This window comes from Balaenoptera physalus (genome assembly GCF_965194825.1).
Source record: "Balaenoptera physalus genome assembly, chromosome: 14".
NCBI classification, from domain to species: Eukaryota; Metazoa; Chordata; class Mammalia; order Artiodactyla; family Balaenopteridae; genus Balaenoptera; species Balaenoptera physalus.
Window position 1 is genome coordinate 87,239,125 of NC_138893.1, and position 19,322 is coordinate 87,258,446.

The following is a 19,322-nucleotide window of genomic DNA, read 5'->3' on the forward strand; positions in this document are numbered from 1 at the left end:
GCACTTTGTTAGTAACAGCCAAAACTAGAAGCAACCCAAATGTCCCTGAGCAAGCGAGTGGTTAAACAAATTGTAGTACATCCATACATCATACTTCTCAGCTATAAAAAAGGAATGCTTTTCTGGGGTAACAATTTTATTGAGTATAATTCACTACCATATAATTCACCCATTTAAAGTGTAAAATTCAATGATTTTTAATACAATTGCAGAGTTGTGAGATCCTTGCCACAATCAATTTTAGAATATTTTCATCATCCCCAAAAGAAACCCATATCCATTAGCTGTCACTTCCCACCCAAACTCCCACGCTCCCTAGCCCTGGGCAACCACTAATCTGCTTTCTGTCTCTACAGATTTGCTTATTCTGGACATTTCGTATAAATGACATCATACAGTCTTTGGTGACTGGCTTCTTTTATTTAACATAATGTTTTTAAGGTTCATTCATGCTGCAGTGCATATCTGAACTTCAGTCTTTTTTATGTCTGAATAATATTCTGTTGTGTGGATATATCACAGTTGGTTTATCCACTCATCAGTTAATAGACAGCTGGTTGTTTCCACTTGGGGGATTCTTTTGGTATTGTATAAGTTTGCTAGGGCTGCCATAACAAAATACCACAGACTGGATGGCTTAAGCAACAGAAATTTACTTTCTCACAATTCTGGAGGCTAGAAGTCCAAGATCAGGGTGTTGGCAGGTTTGGTTTCTTCTGAGGCCTCTCTCCTTGACTTGCAGATGACTGCCTTCCTGACATGTGCTTCTCTCTGTGTGCACGCATCCCTGATGTCTCGTGTATCCAAATTTCCTCTTCATAGAAATACCAGGCAGAGTGGATTAGAGTCTACCCTAAAGACCTCATTTTAGTTTAATTACCTCTTTGAAGACCCTATCTCCAAATATGATCACATTCTGAGGCTAAGACTTCAACATATGAATTTTGGGGGGATACAGTCCATAACAGGTGTTGTATTAAGAAAACACTGCCAAATCCAAGGTCACAAAGATTCATACCTATGTTTTCTTATAAGAGTTTTATAATTTTAGCTATTGCATTTAGGTCTTTGATCCATTTTGAATTAATTTTTGCATATGGTATGAAGTAGGGGTTCAACTTCATTCTTTTGCATGTGGACACCTGATTGTCCCAGCACCATTTGTTGAAGAGACTATTCTTACTCCATTGAACTGTTTTGATATCCCTGTCAAAAATCAAATGATTGTAAAGTTGTAAGGGTTTATTTCTGGACATTCAATTCTATTCCATTGATTTATATGTCTATCCTTATGCCAGTACCACACTGTCTTTATAAGCTTTGAAAATAGGAAATATGAGTTCTTCAACTTTCTTATTACAGATGTTTTGCCACAACTACTGAGCCCTCATGCTGCAACTACTGAAGCCCGTGAGCTAGAGCCTGTGCTCCGCAACAATAGAAGCCACCACAATGAGAAGCCTGAGCACCGCAACGAAGAGTAGCCCCTACTCACCGCAACTAGAAAAAGCCTGTGCGCAGCAACAAAGACCCAATGCAGCCAAAATAAATAAATAAATTCATTAATTTAAAAAAAACAAAGACTCCACCTGACCGCCTTTGCATGAAGCAACCCACCTCAGATATACTCTGTTGCAATTTTTTTTTTTTTTTTGGCCATGCCGGCATGGCTTGCAGGATCTCAGTTCCCTGACCAGGGATTGAACCCAGGCCACAGCACTGAAAGCCCAGAATCCTAACCACTAGGCCACCAGGAAACTCCCTGTTGAATTTTAAAGACACTGTAAAGTGCCAGCTTGAGGAATGGGAGGGAGGGTTGGAAAGGCCACCACAAATGGCACAGAAAATTCTATTTTGGAACCATAAGGGAAATGCCAGTAGGGAAAATCTGAAACGTGTCCATGCTCTGGTGCAGAAGGGATGGGCGCCAATTTCCTGGCATGCCTGATCCTGCACATTGGAACAGACAAGAGAGGGGAGAGACCTTTCCAGTCCCTCCCCCAGGGTCTCTCCCACAGTCGGTGTGCCACGCAGCTCCAAGGCTGGAGAGCCCTGTGTGTAGTTCTGATGCTTAGCATTTTGCTTCTAAGAAAGGGCGAAGAAGGGAGCCTAGTAACAAAGGTCCCTCAGAAAGCCCCTGTCCTGTGGCAGTGGGCTGGGCCCAGCGGGAGCAGCTAGAGGTAAGTGCTCTTCCTCACCCCAGAATCTATTGCAGGGCTGCTCACTAAAACCATGATCAGAATTCCCAAAGAGAAGTGCCGTACAATATGTTTCTCTTACAGAAAACGTTACAGAAGAAAATGGAAAGAAAATTTAGGTTTCTTACCTTACTTTGAGTGAGCGGGGGCTGAACTGGACTTTCAGTTGCTGTACCCTTCAAGACAGGACAAGATAAGGTGTTATAAAGGCATGCAATTTGCATTCACAGCATATTGGTGCTTATAATTAACAAACCACGCTCAGAAAGCAAAAGTAGTTACAATTAACATTGAAATGCCTAAGCAAATTCTACAATGATAAATGATTCTCTGGATGAAATGCAGCAGAGCTCAGAAATCTTCGATTCACAGATCTATTCACATCAGCGTTTATTAGTTAGGTACTTACAAATGTGCCAGGCACTGTGCTAGGAGGCAGAGATTCAAAGACGGAAAAACCACCGTGGCTCTGACCTCAGGGAACCCACAGTCCTCTGGAGAAGATGCATGTGCTCATCAATAATGAAAGCACAGCCGGCTGAACTGCTAGAGAGGCGTGTAGGGGAGCTATGGGAACACAGGGGTCTGTCTCTGCTGGACCTCTGGCCCCGCCCCACCGTGTCCCCAAACTTGCAGGGTGAGATGCTTCCCAGATGAACGTGGAGGGAATGTGGGCAACAAGCAGTGACCAGCTGGATGAGTTGCTTGATGCTTGATGAGCGTCCTTGGTGAGTTAGCACCCCACCCTTCCATAACCTTTTTACAACCTCCCCTGCCTCACAGATTTGGAGAGCTGCTGCCAATCAAGAGACAGGCCCATGAGGATTTCTTCATGATGGCAGCTGAAGGGATAAGGAGGATATAGTAAATTATTTGCAGAAAACACCCACAACAGTTCACCTCTCTGTATCTATGCTCTCATGTTGTCTCCTCCCACAGTGACTCTGGGATAGGCTGTGTGACTCGCTTTGGCCAGTAGCACAACAGCAACAGGATGAAAGCAGAGGCTTGAAAAATTCCTTGTGCTGGGGCTTGCCCTCTCTTGCTGTTCTTGGGACTCTTACAAAACCACTCTCAGTGGGTGAGAAGGAGTGGAAACCAGAGTGACAGAGCACAAGAGGAAATCCCACTTTACAAGGAAGGAGACTGAGGTTTCTAGAAGGTTGCATAGCAGCTCACGGACATGCAACCAGTCCCTGTGAAAACCAGCAGTAAACCACGCATCCTCCCTGAAGGGCAGCCCCTATCTTTTCAGCACTTCTTGTCCTGCCTTGCATAGAATAGGTGCTCAATAAATGTTTGCTGCTCATGAACTGAAAAGCCATGCCCTCTTCTAAGCGGGCCCCAAATCAAAGAAGCTCCATAGAAATCATGATCCTAGGGAAGCTAGGAAAGCAAGAAAAGGCATAAAATGACCAGGACAATCCAGGCAAATTTTCCATATGCCCAAGGCCCAAACAGTCTAGGCTTTATACTGATACCCCACGAGAGCAAACTTCCTGCTGAAAGGGCTCTCATGAAGCCTTGCAGATACTTACAGGCCTAGAATCAAGAGTAAGGAGACAGTGAAAAATACTGTCTGGGGCTTGGAATAGCCAGGGAGCCAAGGAGAAAGAAACTGAATGGACCATATAATTTCTAGCCCTTCCTTAGATTAAGAGTGGGAATTCAATATTCAAAGCACAACATTTCTAAGCTTGGAACAACTTGAAATATAACTGTCCTAAGGAAGTTATGGTCTGAGCGGCAGGCCTCACCCTGAGCCTTGAGTATGATGTGGAGATAGAAAGAGTACAGGCTTGGAGTCAGAGAGACCAGAGTTTATGTCCTGGATCTGCCACTGACCAGCTGTGCAAAATTAGGCAAGTAATTTAACCTCTCTAAGCCTCAGTTTCCCCATCTGTAAAATGGGAACGATACCTACTTTGTTGGGCCTTTGTGAAAATTAAAGGAGACCACGTAAAGTGAAGTGGCTGGCACGGGGTACTGCTCCTGAAATGGCAGCAGCTGCAGAAAAGATCATGGATTTATACGGAGGCACAGGGCAACAACGCCAACTTACACCAGCCTGCTTGAGGGGTCAAACCAAGCTCCAACTCATAGGTTTTCAGCTTGTGTCTGAGACCCCAGAGCCCGTGTTCCTCTCTCTGGACCCCCAAGTACCATGGAGGACCAGCCCTAGACCCACAGATTGACCCTGAACTCCAAGTGCCAGTGCCCGAGCCTGCTGACTGCCACGTGGCGCCTCTGACACTGGCTGCTTTGTGCCACCTCTCCAAGGCTGGCCTGGCCTGCTTTAAAGGCTCGGTGGCATTCTGCCTGGGGCTGGCAAAGCCAAGCAGGGGCACAGGAAGGGGACAGTGGGGACCAGGAGATGTGGCAATGACATCCCAGACGAACCTCCTGGTGTGGAAGTGCTCCTCCTTCCCCAGAGCAGGCAAAACTTGTCTCTCTCTGGTTGTGGAGTAAAGGAGAAGAGAAAGAAGAGACATCGGAGGCCCGGGACCCACAGAGAGTCTCCCCACTATAACAAACAGGTGCCTTGGATTCTTGAGACTGAGCTTCCACTTGGGGGTTAGAAATGGGATCGAGTCCAATTCTCTCAATGCCCTGCAAGGTAGGAAGGATGTGTCTGGGCTACACTTTGCAAAGCCCTTCTCAGAGATGATGAAGGGGGCATTTTAAACCAGTCCTGCAGGACTGAGGGAAAGTCCCCCCACCCCACCCCACCTGCTGTGTGCCCAAGCTTCTCACCTGGAGGCCAAAGCGGCTCCCTCCCAAGCTAGCACTTCCTCCCCACTTTCAGATGCTATTTGGGAACTAATTTGACATCCAAGCACTGACCTGGGGAAAGTCTTCACAAAGCAAACAGGCTGGGCCACAGCAGCGATTGAGAACCTACTGTGAGAGAGTTCTGTCCCCAGGGCGCTAGCCTTGCGTTTGTCCCTTGGGCTTAAACACCACTGTGCCTCTATTTCCCTAACTTAAAAAGGGAGCAATTGTAGTTTTTGCCCACAGGGGCATTCTGCAGCACAGGTTAATTTAAAATGAGCCAGCCACTCAGAACATAATTTGTCCTGTAAACGTTTTCCAGGGTGTGTTTCAACATCCAGAGGAGAAGCAAAGCTCTCTGTAAGAGGCAAGAATGGGCTTCAGCTTTTACATGGCAACGTAGAATCCAGCCAAGGAAGGTTTCTCTTAGAAAAATCCACACTCTTGTTTTCATCACACATTTGTGACTTTGCAGCATGACTGTCTAAGAAGCAATTAAGCGGAGGGGTTACATGAATGATCCTCTGGGCTCCCCTTGGTCAGGACCTTTCTGGCCCTGGTGAAAATTAAACTGCAAAGAGAATTAGAGGCAGGATCTGAGGGGCTCCTGACTTGTTCCATAACAGGTCCCTGCAGTGCTCTTGGTCTGGGGCTTCCCTCCTATAAAATGGACCCTAATGTAACACCTGCCAGAGGGAGTGGGCTGAGCGGGCAGGGGTGCCTGTGACCACGTGAAGTTAGAGAAAAGCTAGAGGAGATCTTACCCATCCTCGCTGGCAGGTCTGCCCCATGGTGGGGAGGACACCTGCTGTGCCTAGGTCCTTTCTTCTCTTCCGCTCTCAGCAGCAGGGGCTGTGATGCCTGGAGAAAAGCAAAGCCCAAAGGAGGCAGTGTCGGGGGTGCACCAGCCTCGCTCCTGTTCCCCAGCTGGGAGCTAAACACCAGATACCGAGGCCCAGGGGCAGAGTGCAGGCCCCTATTTCCAAAAGGGTCTGTAATCCCAAGTAAACTGTCATAAGGTTTCTGGCGGGATATCATCCCAGAAGAAATTCCCGGGAACCTAGTCTGCAGGTGGTGTCTCATCCCAACTACAGCCTCCTCTGCTTACACAGAGGTCTGGAATTGGGTGCTGCTCTGGGGAGGAGATCATGTAGGAATGGAAATTAGCCAAGACAACTTCCAAAGGCCAGCCTTTCAGAGGTGTGATCGTCATCACGGTGTCGCTCTTTTCCCCTGTCTAATTTAAACACGGTAGGGAGTATCTCTGGGTAAAAAAGTAATTTTCTGGGCTTCCCTGGTGGTGCAGTGGTTAAGAATCCACCTGCCAATGCAGGGGACAAGCGTTCGAGCCCTGGTCTGGGAAGATCCCACATGCCGCAGAGCAACTAAGCCCATGCGCCACAACTACTGAGCCTGCGCTCTAGAGCCCGTGAGCCACAACTACTGAAGCCCGCACGCCTAGAGCCCATGCTCCACAACAAGCGAAGCCACCACAATGAGAAGCCCGCACACCGCAACAAAGAGTAGCCCCAGCTCGTTGCAACTACAGAAAGCCTGCGCACAGCCACGAAGACCCAACACAGCCAAAAATAAAATAAATAAAATAAATAAATTAAAAAAAAAAAGCAATGCACACTCATCACAAAAAAGCCAGAAAATATAGGCAAGTAGTTTAAAATTTTAAATCACCTTTATTCCTGTAGAAACAAGCTCTATTAATATTTTGGTACATATCCCTTCCTTATATTTCCAGATGACTACATACCAATAACAACATGGTTCCAAAAATGGAACCATGCTATAATATACTTTTTTTCTTCTTTTATTTTGGAAACAATACATTCACTCTAATATTCAAAAGGTGCAAAAAGCCACATAGTGAAAAGTCCTCCTTGAACCTTTGTTCCCAAGCCGCCCAGTTGCCCTCGCTGGGCAATCAATGGTATAAGTTTGTGGTATATCTTTCCAGGCATATTTTGTGCCTATACAAGCAAATCTTAATATATACTGTCCCCCTCTTGTGTGTGATAGCATATTACACACACTGTCTACAATATACTTTTAAAAACTACTTTTTTCCAAGGAATAATATATTATGAAAATCTTTTCATGTCAAATTAATCAAGATCTCATCATTTTTTATAGTTACACTGGGTAGAGATTTTATAATTCATATACAGAAAGGCTAATTCAAGAATCCTTATTCAATAAATGTCAAATAGCCTAACTCAAAATTCGTAGCAATTTTATTGTCTCTACATATCATGAACAGCTTACAATATTGTGTGATTTGCCTAACAATTAGTGTGCTGCAGCAAATCCAAAAGCCTCCCTACTATTTGAGGCTTTTTCAGTTCTCAGAGGGTAAGCCAAGAGTCCACACTTCTAAACATTGGCGTAAGCTGGGCATCCAGCCACTGAATCCCAACGATTCAAAGTTTGTGAATTCTGCCAGAATTGGTCTTGGCAGGATACCTGGCACCATTGACACCCCAAAGCCTCCGTGGCCCAGCTCAGAGGCATAAACAAAATTTGTGAGGCTGCTTTGTTATTTGTTTACCTAAACAAAATTTGATTTAAAGTTCATACTTAATTCCTTCATCCCGAGAATTTCTGGATGAGAAAAGACACAGAACTTGGCTGTGGTATATCCTTCAGAGAACTTAGAAATATCAGTACTTGTCTGATATTTACTTGATAATTGCCACTGTCTACCATCAGAGGATAAGTTCCCAGGGTGCAGGGACTTTGTGGGTCCCCAGTTCTAGGCACATAGTAGGTGTTGAACACAGACTCGAGGTCATGCTGCTTGGTATGGAGCCCTACTCAGCCACATAATAGCCTTGACTCTGGAAAAGTTACTTAGCCTATCTGAACCTCAGTTTCCTCAACTGTAAAATGGGGATAATAACTGTAATAAAAGAGCCACATAGGAATGAGGTGTGTGTACATAAACAGAGCACTTAGAATAGTGCTTGGCATCTAGCACATATTCAAAATATGTTAGTTTACCATCATTCTTGTTGGTTGATTAGCAAATGTACTGAAATTCAAAACAGTTGTGAAAGCAAAAGGGCTTTTACTGAGAGCATAAGTGGCTTATAATTGGAAGCACAGCCTGTTCAGAGGTGGTTTAGAGCAGTGACTCCACAGTGAGAGCACAAGGCAATTTGTTGGGGTGAGGGAGGACACTATCAGAACTTTTATTTACAACTTTTTAAATCTCACTCTGTAACTTTTTTAGGCTATTCTTTATAGTGTGTATATTCTTTTAGTACATTACTAAATGTATATAATTTTTTAAAAATTGAGCTATAATTCACATACCAAAAGATTCACATTTCGAAGTATGTATATAATTCGGTGCTTTCAGTGTATTCATAAGGTTGTGCAAACATCACCACTATCTAATTCCAGGACATTTTCATTAACCCCAAAGGAAACCCTGTAGGGAATTCCCTGGCGGTCCAGTGGTTAGGACTCGTCTCTTCCACTGCAGGGGGCGAGGGTTCGATCCCTGGTCAGGGAACTAAGATCCCACAAGCTGAGTGGCATGGTCAAAAAAAAAAAAAAAAGAAAGAAATCCTGTACCCACCAGCAGTCCCTCCCCACTCACTCCTCACCCCCAGCCCCTGGCAACCATTAATCTACTTTCTTCTCTATATAGGGATTTGTCTATTCTGAACATTCCACATATATGGAATCATACATGTATATAATCTCAAAATAATTAAAACACATGCATTTGGGAATGTGTCTACAAAAATATTTTACTGATAGAGTGCATGACCAAAAAAGGTTTGGAGGGACCTGGCTGGGAGTGTAAAGCCTGCTTGGTTTTATCCCCAGCTCCTCTATTAGTTTGCTCCACCGACACTGACAGGAGGTAACAGGCTCCATCAACCCAATGCTAATGAAATTCCAGTCGCTGGCACAGTCCAAAGCAGAACATGATCTAAGCATAACAAAGATTTTGCTTTGTAAATTATGATTTAACTTTGTTTTTATAAAAAGATGTTCTCCTCCTAATTATGCTAGATAGGCTAACAGTTAAAATAGCAATGCAGCCTGGGACCTGGGCTCAATCCTTGCTCTGCCACTTAACTGAACTTCTCTAAGTTTCCTTGTCTGTAAAGCGGGGGTAATAATAGGTGAAAATTAATAACCCTTTTCTACTTTTTTTTCTTTTTGGCTGCACGGCACGGCTTGCAGGATCTCAGTTCTCTCACCAGGGACTGAATCCCGGCCACAGCAGTGAAAGCCCGGAATCCTAACCACTAGACCACCAGGGAACTCCCCCTTTTGCATTAGAATGTGGCCTTAGGTTAGTGCTTTAGCTCTGTTCCCCTGCTTACCTGGTAAGGGTAGTATGTCAAATATATTTCTGAGCAACATCTCCTAGGGTAAAGATGACCACTAGTTGGTAGATTGCTTCTGGGTTGGAAGAACTATAAATACTAGATGGAATGCCATAGCTTTGGGCTTCCTGAGAGAGGTGACTCTTGTCTTGTCCCCTGCAGGGACTCTGGAAGATGTCCCTATGGAGCTGCTACAAGAGAATTTGTTTCCTGTGGGGCAGGAGGCTTTTAAGCAGAGAGGAATCCTGCACCTGCCCAGTGAGATCTTGTCTCCTCCTGTCTGTGGACTGCTACACGGACTCCCTCAGGAAAGAAGTGCTCCGCCTTGCCCTGCCGGCAAGCTGTGGTTCCTGTCTTACAGCCTTGCACGCAGAATGGGGCCGAGTGTGGCCTGTGGCAATCATTAAATCTGGAGGTCTAGTAGAGTCTAGAACTCTCCTGACGGGCACTGCAGATTAAGTAATACAGAGAGCCTGGCATAACAGTAAGTACTTAATAAGCGACAACTATCAGTACTAAATAAATGGCCATTATTATTATTAATGTTTTGTTTTATCTGCACTTACCAACTCACTGTGGGCCAGAGATCATTCTAACCCCAAGAAGCCCGGGCGGGATATCAAGCTGCCAGATATAGCCCCATTATGAAGCATGAGAAAACACCTCTCTGTAATTCTCAAAAGAGAATTTATACAAATGTCCATTCACCAAGTATTTCTTTGTACTAGATATTAGGAGCACTGTAGTGGAAAAGAGGGACACGGTCCCTGCCCTTGCAGAGCTTATAACAATTAAAGAGCAATTATAGTGCATTGTGACAGGAGAAGAGTGGGGAACTATATTTTGAACGATATATATTTAGAAATCCAAGAAGACTTCTCAGAGTAAGAACACCAACCTCTGGCCCATGGCACAGAACCCTAGGTTGGATAAAGACTGGAGCCCTGGCACTCACCTTCTCCCCCCATCACTGTACACACTGTACACATGGTAGATTGTTGCAACCATGGATAGGTCTCTCTGTAGCCGGGCCCTTGGGTAGTTCCCGTCCACAAAGACCGGGGCTTGGCAAATGACTTGCTTTGGCCGACTGGCCAATAGCAACTGTGCCACAGGAAAAAACTTGAAAAGTGCCTACACATGAGGGACTTACTCTCTCTTGTTGCTCTTGGGAGCCCTGCCACTGCTGTCTTGGGAAGAAGTCCCTACTGGCCTACTGGATGATGAGAGGCTACAATGGGGGCAGAAACAGTCATCCCAGGTGGGTATCTGAGGCCAGCCCCCAGCCAACCAGGGAGTTGACTGACATACAGGAGCGAGCCCGACCAAGACCAGTCACATCTGCCTCAGATCTGCAGAACCACTGTGATACTGTGATTTACAATAAGAAATATATATTTGGTCTTCAACCCTGTTCCTGGCACATAGCTCCTAAAGCCCTTGTAATTTCCTAAGTGATAAAAAATTATGGGAGAATCTTTGGTTATAATATTTGGTCTTTTGTCCTCAAACAGCTCCAATTCCTGAAACAGCTCAAGCGATAAAGGGGAGTGTCTTGTTATTCATAACAAGCCTCTTTCAACCGCACCTGAGTTTATGTTAATGAGGATGGGGCTGGTTGCCAAGGGAACCAATCCTGCGATTTGAGGGTTGGAATTTCAGCCCCCTCTCCGCCCCACCCTCAGCCCACCTATGGGGAAAGGACAGGGGCTAGAGGACAAATTAATCGGCAGCGGCCAGGGATTTAATCAATCATGCCTATGTATTGAAGCCTCCTTGAACACCCGAAAGGATGGGGTTCAGAAGCTTCCAGGTTGATGAATATATGGAGGTGCTGGGAGGGAGGTGCACCCAGAGAGGGCATGGAAACTCCATGCCCCTTCCCACATACCTTGCCCTATGAATCTTTCCCGTTTGGCTGTTCCTGAGTTATATCCTTTTATAATAAACTGGTAGTCTAGTAAGTAAACTGTTTCCCTGAGTTCTGTGAGCTGCTCTAGCAAATTAATCAAACTTGAGGAGGGGGTTGTGGGAAACTCTGATCTACAGTCAACTGGTCAGAAGCACAGGTGACAACCTGGATTTGTGACTGGCATTGAAGTGGAGGTGGGGAGACAGTCTTGTGGGACTGAGCCTTTAACCTGTGGGGTCGGTAGATGGTGTCAGAATTGTGTTAAATTAGAGGACATTCTATAATTCTGGTGTCACAGAATTGCTTGGTTTGGGAAAGAAACCCCATCCATTTGGTGACCAGAAGTGTTCAGTGTGAGTAGGGAGAAGGAGAGACACAGGTGAAACGTCTTCCTTTACAACCACCCAGCTGAGCCCAGCTCAAATTGCTGTAGCACAGAATCATGAGCTTATTGTTTTAAGCCACAAAGTATGGGGGTGGTTTTTTAACGCAGCAATAGGTGACTGAGCCCTCCAGGAGCAGGCTGTCATAGAAGAGTCCTAAGTTAAGAGTCAGAGAGCCGGCTCGCTCTAGTCCTGGGTCCACCACCTGTTACCTAAATGGTCTCAGGGAAAATGCTTCACCCCTCCAAGCCTCAGAGTGTCACCTGGTAGCAACTGCTCTCCTGTCTACCTCAGTGGGTCATTGTGAAGATCACATACAGCTACTTGGATCCCTCAAGGGAGCTATTAGCACGACCTGAATGGCAGCTGGCCATAAAGAAACTTTGTTGCACAATAATCACTGATAATGCCATAAGAAGAAAGAGTTGCTTTTGCACTTATACATTTTCTCACTTGATCCTGGTAACACCATTACAAGGGGGATAATATGATCCTAAGTTATAAATGAAGATGCTGACATTCAGAGGGGTGCTGTAACTTGCTCAAGGTCACACAGCAGGACATGGGGAAACAAGCATGGGTGCAGCTCTCACAGACTCCAGAGCCCTCTTCCCACTCCACGAGCTGCCTCTCCTCCAGAGTCTGTCATGTCATCCACCCCTCCTCGCGCCTCAACATCCTGAATGCTGGGGTGGGGTGAATCACACACTCCCCAGCTCCAGGCCCTCTACAAGGAGAGCCTGCAGGAGCTGAGCTGCCCACTAGCATTCAAAGCTGCTCATCAACAAATTCCACATGCACACTTTCTGATACCAGGGCAGCTTCCCAAGTCTAGTTCAAACACTGCCCTGGATCACCAAAGCAACCTAACAGAGAATAAACTTACATCTTTCCCATTGGTATTTCTTTCTTAAAGACCCCATGGGTCTGTCGTATGACAGAGAAGATTATGCTCTCATCCTCTTCTTCGCTGGCTTCCTATCTGCTGTTACCCAGGAGACAGGAGTGAGGGGGAAAAGAAACCCTAGGGACTGGTCCAGGGCACTCAGTTTGAAGGTCATTCAAAGTAGCGTTGCTTTTTGTCAAAAGACGCCTTGGCCCAGAGTTCATGTAGAAATTGGTGTCATTTCCACTGGCCCACCGCCGTGGTTCCTTCTGCATGCACACCCTCCTTCCTGCTGGAAGCCAGCATTTTTCTATCACTCAATTCCCCAGGGAGCCCATCGATCCTCTCTCTGGGACTCACACAGATCTCCCTACAACTCCCTCCTCAGAATTTAAAGCATCTGTGTAAACTGAATATTGCCCTTCCCAAAAAAGCTGGCAAAGGTACCATCACAACACAATTTCAAAACAGATGCTTCACAACATTATAAATCAACTATACTTCAATTAAAAAAAAAAGCTTCATTTCTTGTGTCATTTAACTGAATGTAGGGATTCTGATAGCCCAGCGTTTTAATAACAGAAAAATCCACTATTCACCTGCATCTACCAATGGCTGTTGGTTTCCAGCTATGCTTTCTTTGAATCGTTTTCAGCTCTTTATCAGAGAGCAAGAACCCCCTAATCAACTGACTTCCCATCTTTCCCTTAAGCAACTCACTTGGAGGTAATTGTAACTAGCATTTATTGAGGGCGTATTATTTGTCAGGCACTGCTACAAATGAGTCAAGACATTAATTCACTAGAACACATCATAAGTAATATTGTCCCATTTTACAGATGAGGAAACTGAGGCTCAAAGAGGTAAAGTAACTTCCCAATTTCACACAGCAGGTAAGTAGCAGAGCTGAGATTGGAGATCCAGCTGGCTCCAGCTCCTGCACTCTCCACCCCTGTACTACACTCTTCTTCAACAGCAGAGCATCAGCTCAGACACTGAGGTTAATAAGAAGGGCAAATGGTACTCAGGGGGGAGAGGCCTTTTACAGTCTATTAAGCTATGGTGAATACCACTACAGCATTTACCTTTAAAAAAAAATCACACTGTAGATAACATTAGCCCAGTTATTTCAAACAGAAAGATCTAACTGAAGTGGGTTTGGGTCCAGCTAAAAATCACTGCATAACCTGGCAAAGTGTTTGTCCCTCTCTGGGCCTCTTCAGTCAAGTAAGTGGGTTTAAACTTCAGGATCTACCCTTTGAGATCATGAGACTTGAGTATCTCTTTATTCATCCTGTTTTACAGAGAAAGACAGGAAGCTGCCTAAGGCAAAGGTCAGGGAGGGTGTGGCTTGGGGAGGAGTGAGACCATCAGGGTTTGGCCGCCCACTCACTTGCCTTGGGATGACTTGAGACACCTCTACTGGCTCTTCACTTGGTCTCACTTTCATTTTTCCAAAAGGACAACATATGCTGCCTTGCAACCCGAGTGTAGATTCTTGGCACAAAGCAGGTATGTGTGGGTGTTTGGCTCTTTTCTTCCTTGGGAACAATGCTCTTGGGTAACAGTTCTTTGGTTGGTTAGTTGGAGTCCTGAGAACAGAAAGGGACAAAAGATGCATTTGTCACAGTATCAAGGGTCACCAAAGGACTGGAAGGGGTGAAGCCTGCTCCAGCATCCTGTGGAAGCAAGGGTGCGGGCCTTGTTTCCAATGAAGGGGATGTTACTGCAGCCTCGTGGTCAGGGGCTGGGGCCCTTGGTGTCCTTGACATTCAGAGGCTGCTTTATGGTTATAAAGTTCTTTGTCCCACTGGGCCCTCACAGAAGCTTTGGGTGGGAAGGACAAGAATGGTGACAATGGTGAAGAGGGTGGTGAAGATGGTGATGACAACGGCAACCTGTGTGCACTGAGCCCTCACGTGTGCCAGGCACTGTGCTAAACACTTCCTGTGTATTGACTCCAGAAGCTTCCCAACAACGTCAGGAAGTAGAAGACTACTTCCTTATGCCCAGGGAAGCTGAAGCTTAGAGGGGTTGAGTCAGGTACTCATGGAAACGCAGCAGAAGCAAAGCCGGGTTTTGAACTCGGATCTCTCCCACCTTGGGGCTTTACTTTTTCATTTTACGGGTGCAGTAGCTGAGGCTTAGAGCCGGCAAGTAGCTCAGAATTAGTAAAACCAACTCAGATTTTTATTTTTATTTATTTATTTATTTAAGTAAAGCATTTATAGTCTAAAGTATGTAGAAGGAAAACACCCTGTAAATAACAGAATTAAGCATGAGAAACACATATGTGAATATGTTTAACCCAAATTCAATACAGTATTCGTTAAACAAGTTCACAAAAATTGAACTGTAAGTTTTGAAACTTGTATAAGGTTCATTCCATTTCTTTCATTTTTTTTAATGTTTTTTTTTTGTGGTAAAAGTTACATAATATAAGACATACTATTTTAATCCTATTTAACTGTACAGTTCAGTGGCACTTAGTACATTCGCACTGTTGTGCAACGCTCACCATCATCCATCTCTCGAATTTTTCACCTTCCTAAACTGAAACTCTGTCCCCTTTAAACACTAACTCCCCATTCCCCCTCCCCACCCCACACCCCCCGGCCCCTAGCATCTACCAATGTACTTTCTGACTCTATGAATTTGACTATTCTAGGTACCTGGTATAAGTGGAATCAAACACCAACTCAGGTTTTTAAATCTGGGGAGATATGAAGTGCCCAGATTGGTGGAAAAAATAGAGAAGGTAAACCTTGTGTGTTGGTGCCAGACTGAGCTGGGGTAGACCTGAGCCAAAAGTCCTAGTGACTGTCCCATGTCACCTCCTTCCATCCTCCTCGCATCACTAGGAGCTTCTTTCAGGACAAATACCCCTGTTCTTCCACCCTCTTCCACAGTCCTGGGGGTGATCTACCACTGTCCCTCCACCTCTTTCCTACTGTTCTTAAATCCTGCCCTCATGGAGCTTACAGTCTCTGGAGGAGAGGGAGCTTAATTAAGAAGTCACAAGAGGGGGACTTCCCTGGCGGCACAGTGGTTAAGAATCCGCCTGCCAATGCAGGGGACATGGGTTCAAGCCCTGGTCAGGGAACTAAGATCTCGCAAGCTGCACTGTGTGGCCAGAAAAAAAAAAAAAAAAAAAAAAAAGATTTAAAATGGCTTCCTCTGAGTGGAGTATAGCCTTTAAAAATTGTGAATCACTACTGTGTACACTTTGTACACCTGTAACTTATATAATACTGTACATCAACTATACTTTAATAGTATAGTTGTAAATAATAAATAATAAAAAAAAGAAGTCGGGACTTCCCTGGCAGTCCAGCGGTTAGGACTTGGTGCTTTCACTGCTGAGGGCCCAGGTTCAATCCCCTGGTCGGGGAACTAAGATCCCACAAGCTGTGAAGTGCAGCCAAAACATAAATAAATAAAATAAAATTAAAAGAAGTCACATGAATTATAGTTACAAACTGTGAACCGGGCGTGGTCACATCCGGAGGAAGTAAGGGGAGGCACAACACCTGATCCCGGAAGTGCATGGACAGCTTCCCAAGGGAAGTGACTTCGGGTCTGGGATGCATCAGCCTCTGTCAGAGTTTCCTTTGAGGCCCCTGAGCCAGGGAGAAGTGAGCCTTGATAAAAGGACAGGAGAGAAAAACGAAGGAGGAGGATGTGCCCTAACACTTACTAATCCATCCCTCCAGATTTGGGCCTTACTGAGAGTAGGCTGGCTTGGGTCTCTAGGGCAGTGGTTCTCAAAGTCTGCTCCCTGGACCAGTGGTAGGGGCATTACCTGGGAACTTGTTAAAAATGCACATTCTCAGGCCCTGCTGCAGAACTACTGAATTGAAAACTTTGGGGATGGAGCCAACCATCGGTGTTTAACAAGCCCTCCTGGCCATTCTGCAACCTGCTGAAGTGCAGAGCCATGTTCCAGATGCCTACAGTCAAGTGGATTCACCCACTAAAAGTATGATAGGTCCTCATAGAGGAATTCATAGATGCTGTTCTGAGAGTAGGCCTGATAGGGGTCTGCAGCTGTAGAGAGAAATGGGACAAGTGGCTTGAAGGGGCTGAGGATGGGGGATAAAATACCAACATTTTAGCAATTCAGAGATTCACTGCCCCAGGTCTGAGACTCCAGGAGGTAAAAGCATAATCTTGGAGAACTGGAAAGAACCTGGCACCTCACATCCTATTCCTATCTCCATTCAAGACAAGACCTGGGTAGGTGATACCTCACCCTTTAAAGTAGCCTTTTCCGTTGTTGGCTGGTCACGTCTGAGATGCAATCTGCCTCCTGACTTTTTCATCAGCCTTAGTTCTGTGGATTCTTGCAAAAAAATCTTCTTTCCCATGACCTCCCAAGGATGATAATCATGCTTATCCAAGGTTCTTAGTGAAGACACAATCACTGACTGACCGAAATATAAGAGAAGACCCCAGACTTATGAATGCTTTTATTAAAGCAAGAGTGAACGTGATAGAAACAACTTCAAGTACACGTGCCCTTCAGCTGGGCTGGTTGACAGGAGGGTGGCTTTGCGGACTGGCCCACATTCTGGAGAATGTTCAACAAAGGTTTACAGGGTCTGATTCCTAACTCTGGCCCAAGGCTCCCATGCTCCCTAACTCATTGACACCTCTAGCATGTGGTTTATTTCAAGTCGTGCATTCATGACTTGGCTGGTTAGGAAGAAGTTCTTGGACTATACATTTAAACTATCAATGCTTATGTAACTACTTTACAGCCAGGATCTACTCCGTTTCTGGAAGAAACAGGCCTCAGAGTATGTTTCTTGTGTCATTCTGAGGTTCCTCATCACATCCAACCAATTGTATGTTCATTCACCCATTCATTTAACCACTCTGCACGTCCAATCCCAGCCCACCCTCCTCAGTCTACTTGCAGTTGGGCACTACACAATTTCTTCTCAAAATTGAGAAACCTAAGAAAACCCTAGGCAAGTTCTACTCCAAAGACTATGCTGACAAAAGACCCAGAGAAAACAAATTGTGGCAGAGTGTGAAAGAGCAGCTTAAATTCTCTTTTGAACTTGCACTCTCATGCTCTCCCAACGTCCTTTGCAACACAAGGAAGAGGGCAGAGAGATGATTAGCCCAGGGAGAGCCAGACTGAAGCCCAGGAAGAAATACAACACCTGACCTGCCACTCAGCCTGGTCATCCCACCACCACTCATCACCTCCCAGGCCTGGGAAGGCTCTCTGGACACCACCATCTGGAGATGATGTCAGTCCTTGAGTGATGATAAGAAATTTATCTTCAACCAAAATAAAACATCAAAAGAAACTTACTATGAAATGGGGCTCTGACACTTCTTGTATAAAGATGGTCTTTGGAGAATCACATCAGAGAGAAAAGCTCCCTCTTCTGAGGCTGGAATCACAGATTCTCTATGCTCTTGATGATGTCGGACAAAAATGTGACCACATGCTCTTAAACTGGCTTTCCACTGAACGCCAGAGAGACAGCTCATTTGCCCACCACCTTGTAAAAACTGGAGGCAAATCTCTGTCTCATTTTTACCGAAAAAAAAGACTCCATCCTACCACAACAGTCCATTGAATTCAAGCCTCTACACAGAGGAAGCAAAAGACTTCCTAATCTCAAGCAAAAAAATGCCAGCTATGTGCTCCCACAGGGTTCCAGTGCCCTGGAGGCGCAGGGCACCAGGGCTATCACAAGAACCTCCCAGCTGATCCACATTCAATTCTCTTTTGTGCAAAACTCCAGACACTGTCTGACCATTCAGATCCAAGCTTCAATCCCAGGACAGTCCAGCCTGTGTTCCCCCCAGAAGCATTCGCTGGCCTCACCAGCTGACTCAGAAATCTAGATAGACTAGAATCTGGGGCTCAGAGACTGACCAAGTAGCTCTAGCCCTCTTTGAGAGGAGAGACGGATTTTCAATTTCCCAGTAAGTGCTGCCTTCTATGTACCAGGCACAAGAGGCAAAGGGCATGGGTGAGTGGTGGGGAGTGGGAGGGCAGAGTAGAACTATGAAACCCTCAAAGAACTGATAGAACACAGATTAAGCATACACATACCTAAGAAAAATGAGCCAAGCAGCCACCATGTGGTCAGTAACTGCTTTATGCCGAGTGCTTTAGGTGTCAGAGGAAATGCCAGGTGGTTCCAAGAAGATGGATTTGACCTGGGACATTGGCTAACCTGTCAGTTTCTCTGGGAAATGTCAATCTCCTTTCTTCTGCCCCCTCAGATTTATTTTTGTGCCCAGCCCTGTCCCCTGTTCCTCCACAGTTCACTATAAAACATACTGCGTTTTTATCAGCACTGGGGTACCTGGTGATTATTATTTTATTTAGGCTTATAAAGAGCTATAAAAAGAAGACATAAATTGTAATTGTTATCCACGATGTATTGTTAAGCCAAAAAAGCTAGTTACAGAGTAATGTGTAGAGTAGAATCCCATTTTTATTACCACTGCTACAAACAAAACAACCATATCCATGTGTATCAACTGTACCATGTGAAATGTCTATTTTTATAGGTGAAAAATAGTGAAGATTAGAGAAGAGTTATTTAAAATTTGCTCCTGCCTCTCCCTGCATATAACCTAAGACAATTGCTTCCTGCTCCTTCACTACGGGCAGGAATATCTCAGATTCCAGTACAGGGGTCCATGGAGTAAGACCAGCATATAAACCCTGCTTGGGTAAAGAGCTGGGAAAGCAGGTGAGGCTTAACTAGCCTCAGGCATTTCCACTTCTAATACATTGCCCTTTCGAGAGTTAAAACAAAAATTGTTAGACCGGGCTTC

General features: G+C 45.2%; 2 long non-coding RNA genes across 2 annotated transcripts in view; one reads left to right on the forward strand and one right to left on the reverse strand.

Moving 5' to 3' along the window:
* The window catches only part of LOC309642725, a 28,041-nt gene extending 8,732 nt beyond the window's left edge, over positions 1-19,309 (reverse strand). The window contains exons 1-2 of the long non-coding RNA XR_014253340.1: positions 5,735-19,309; positions 2,327-2,374 (exon numbers count right to left, since the gene is read on the reverse strand). This is a non-coding gene — a long non-coding RNA (uncharacterized lncRNA). The remainder of the gene's footprint in view (positions 1-2,326; positions 2,375-5,734) is intronic.
* The window catches only part of LOC309642742, a 335,590-nt gene that overhangs the window by 76,215 nt on the left and 240,053 nt on the right, over positions 1-19,322 (forward strand). The gene's annotated exons all lie outside the window — the stretch shown is intronic.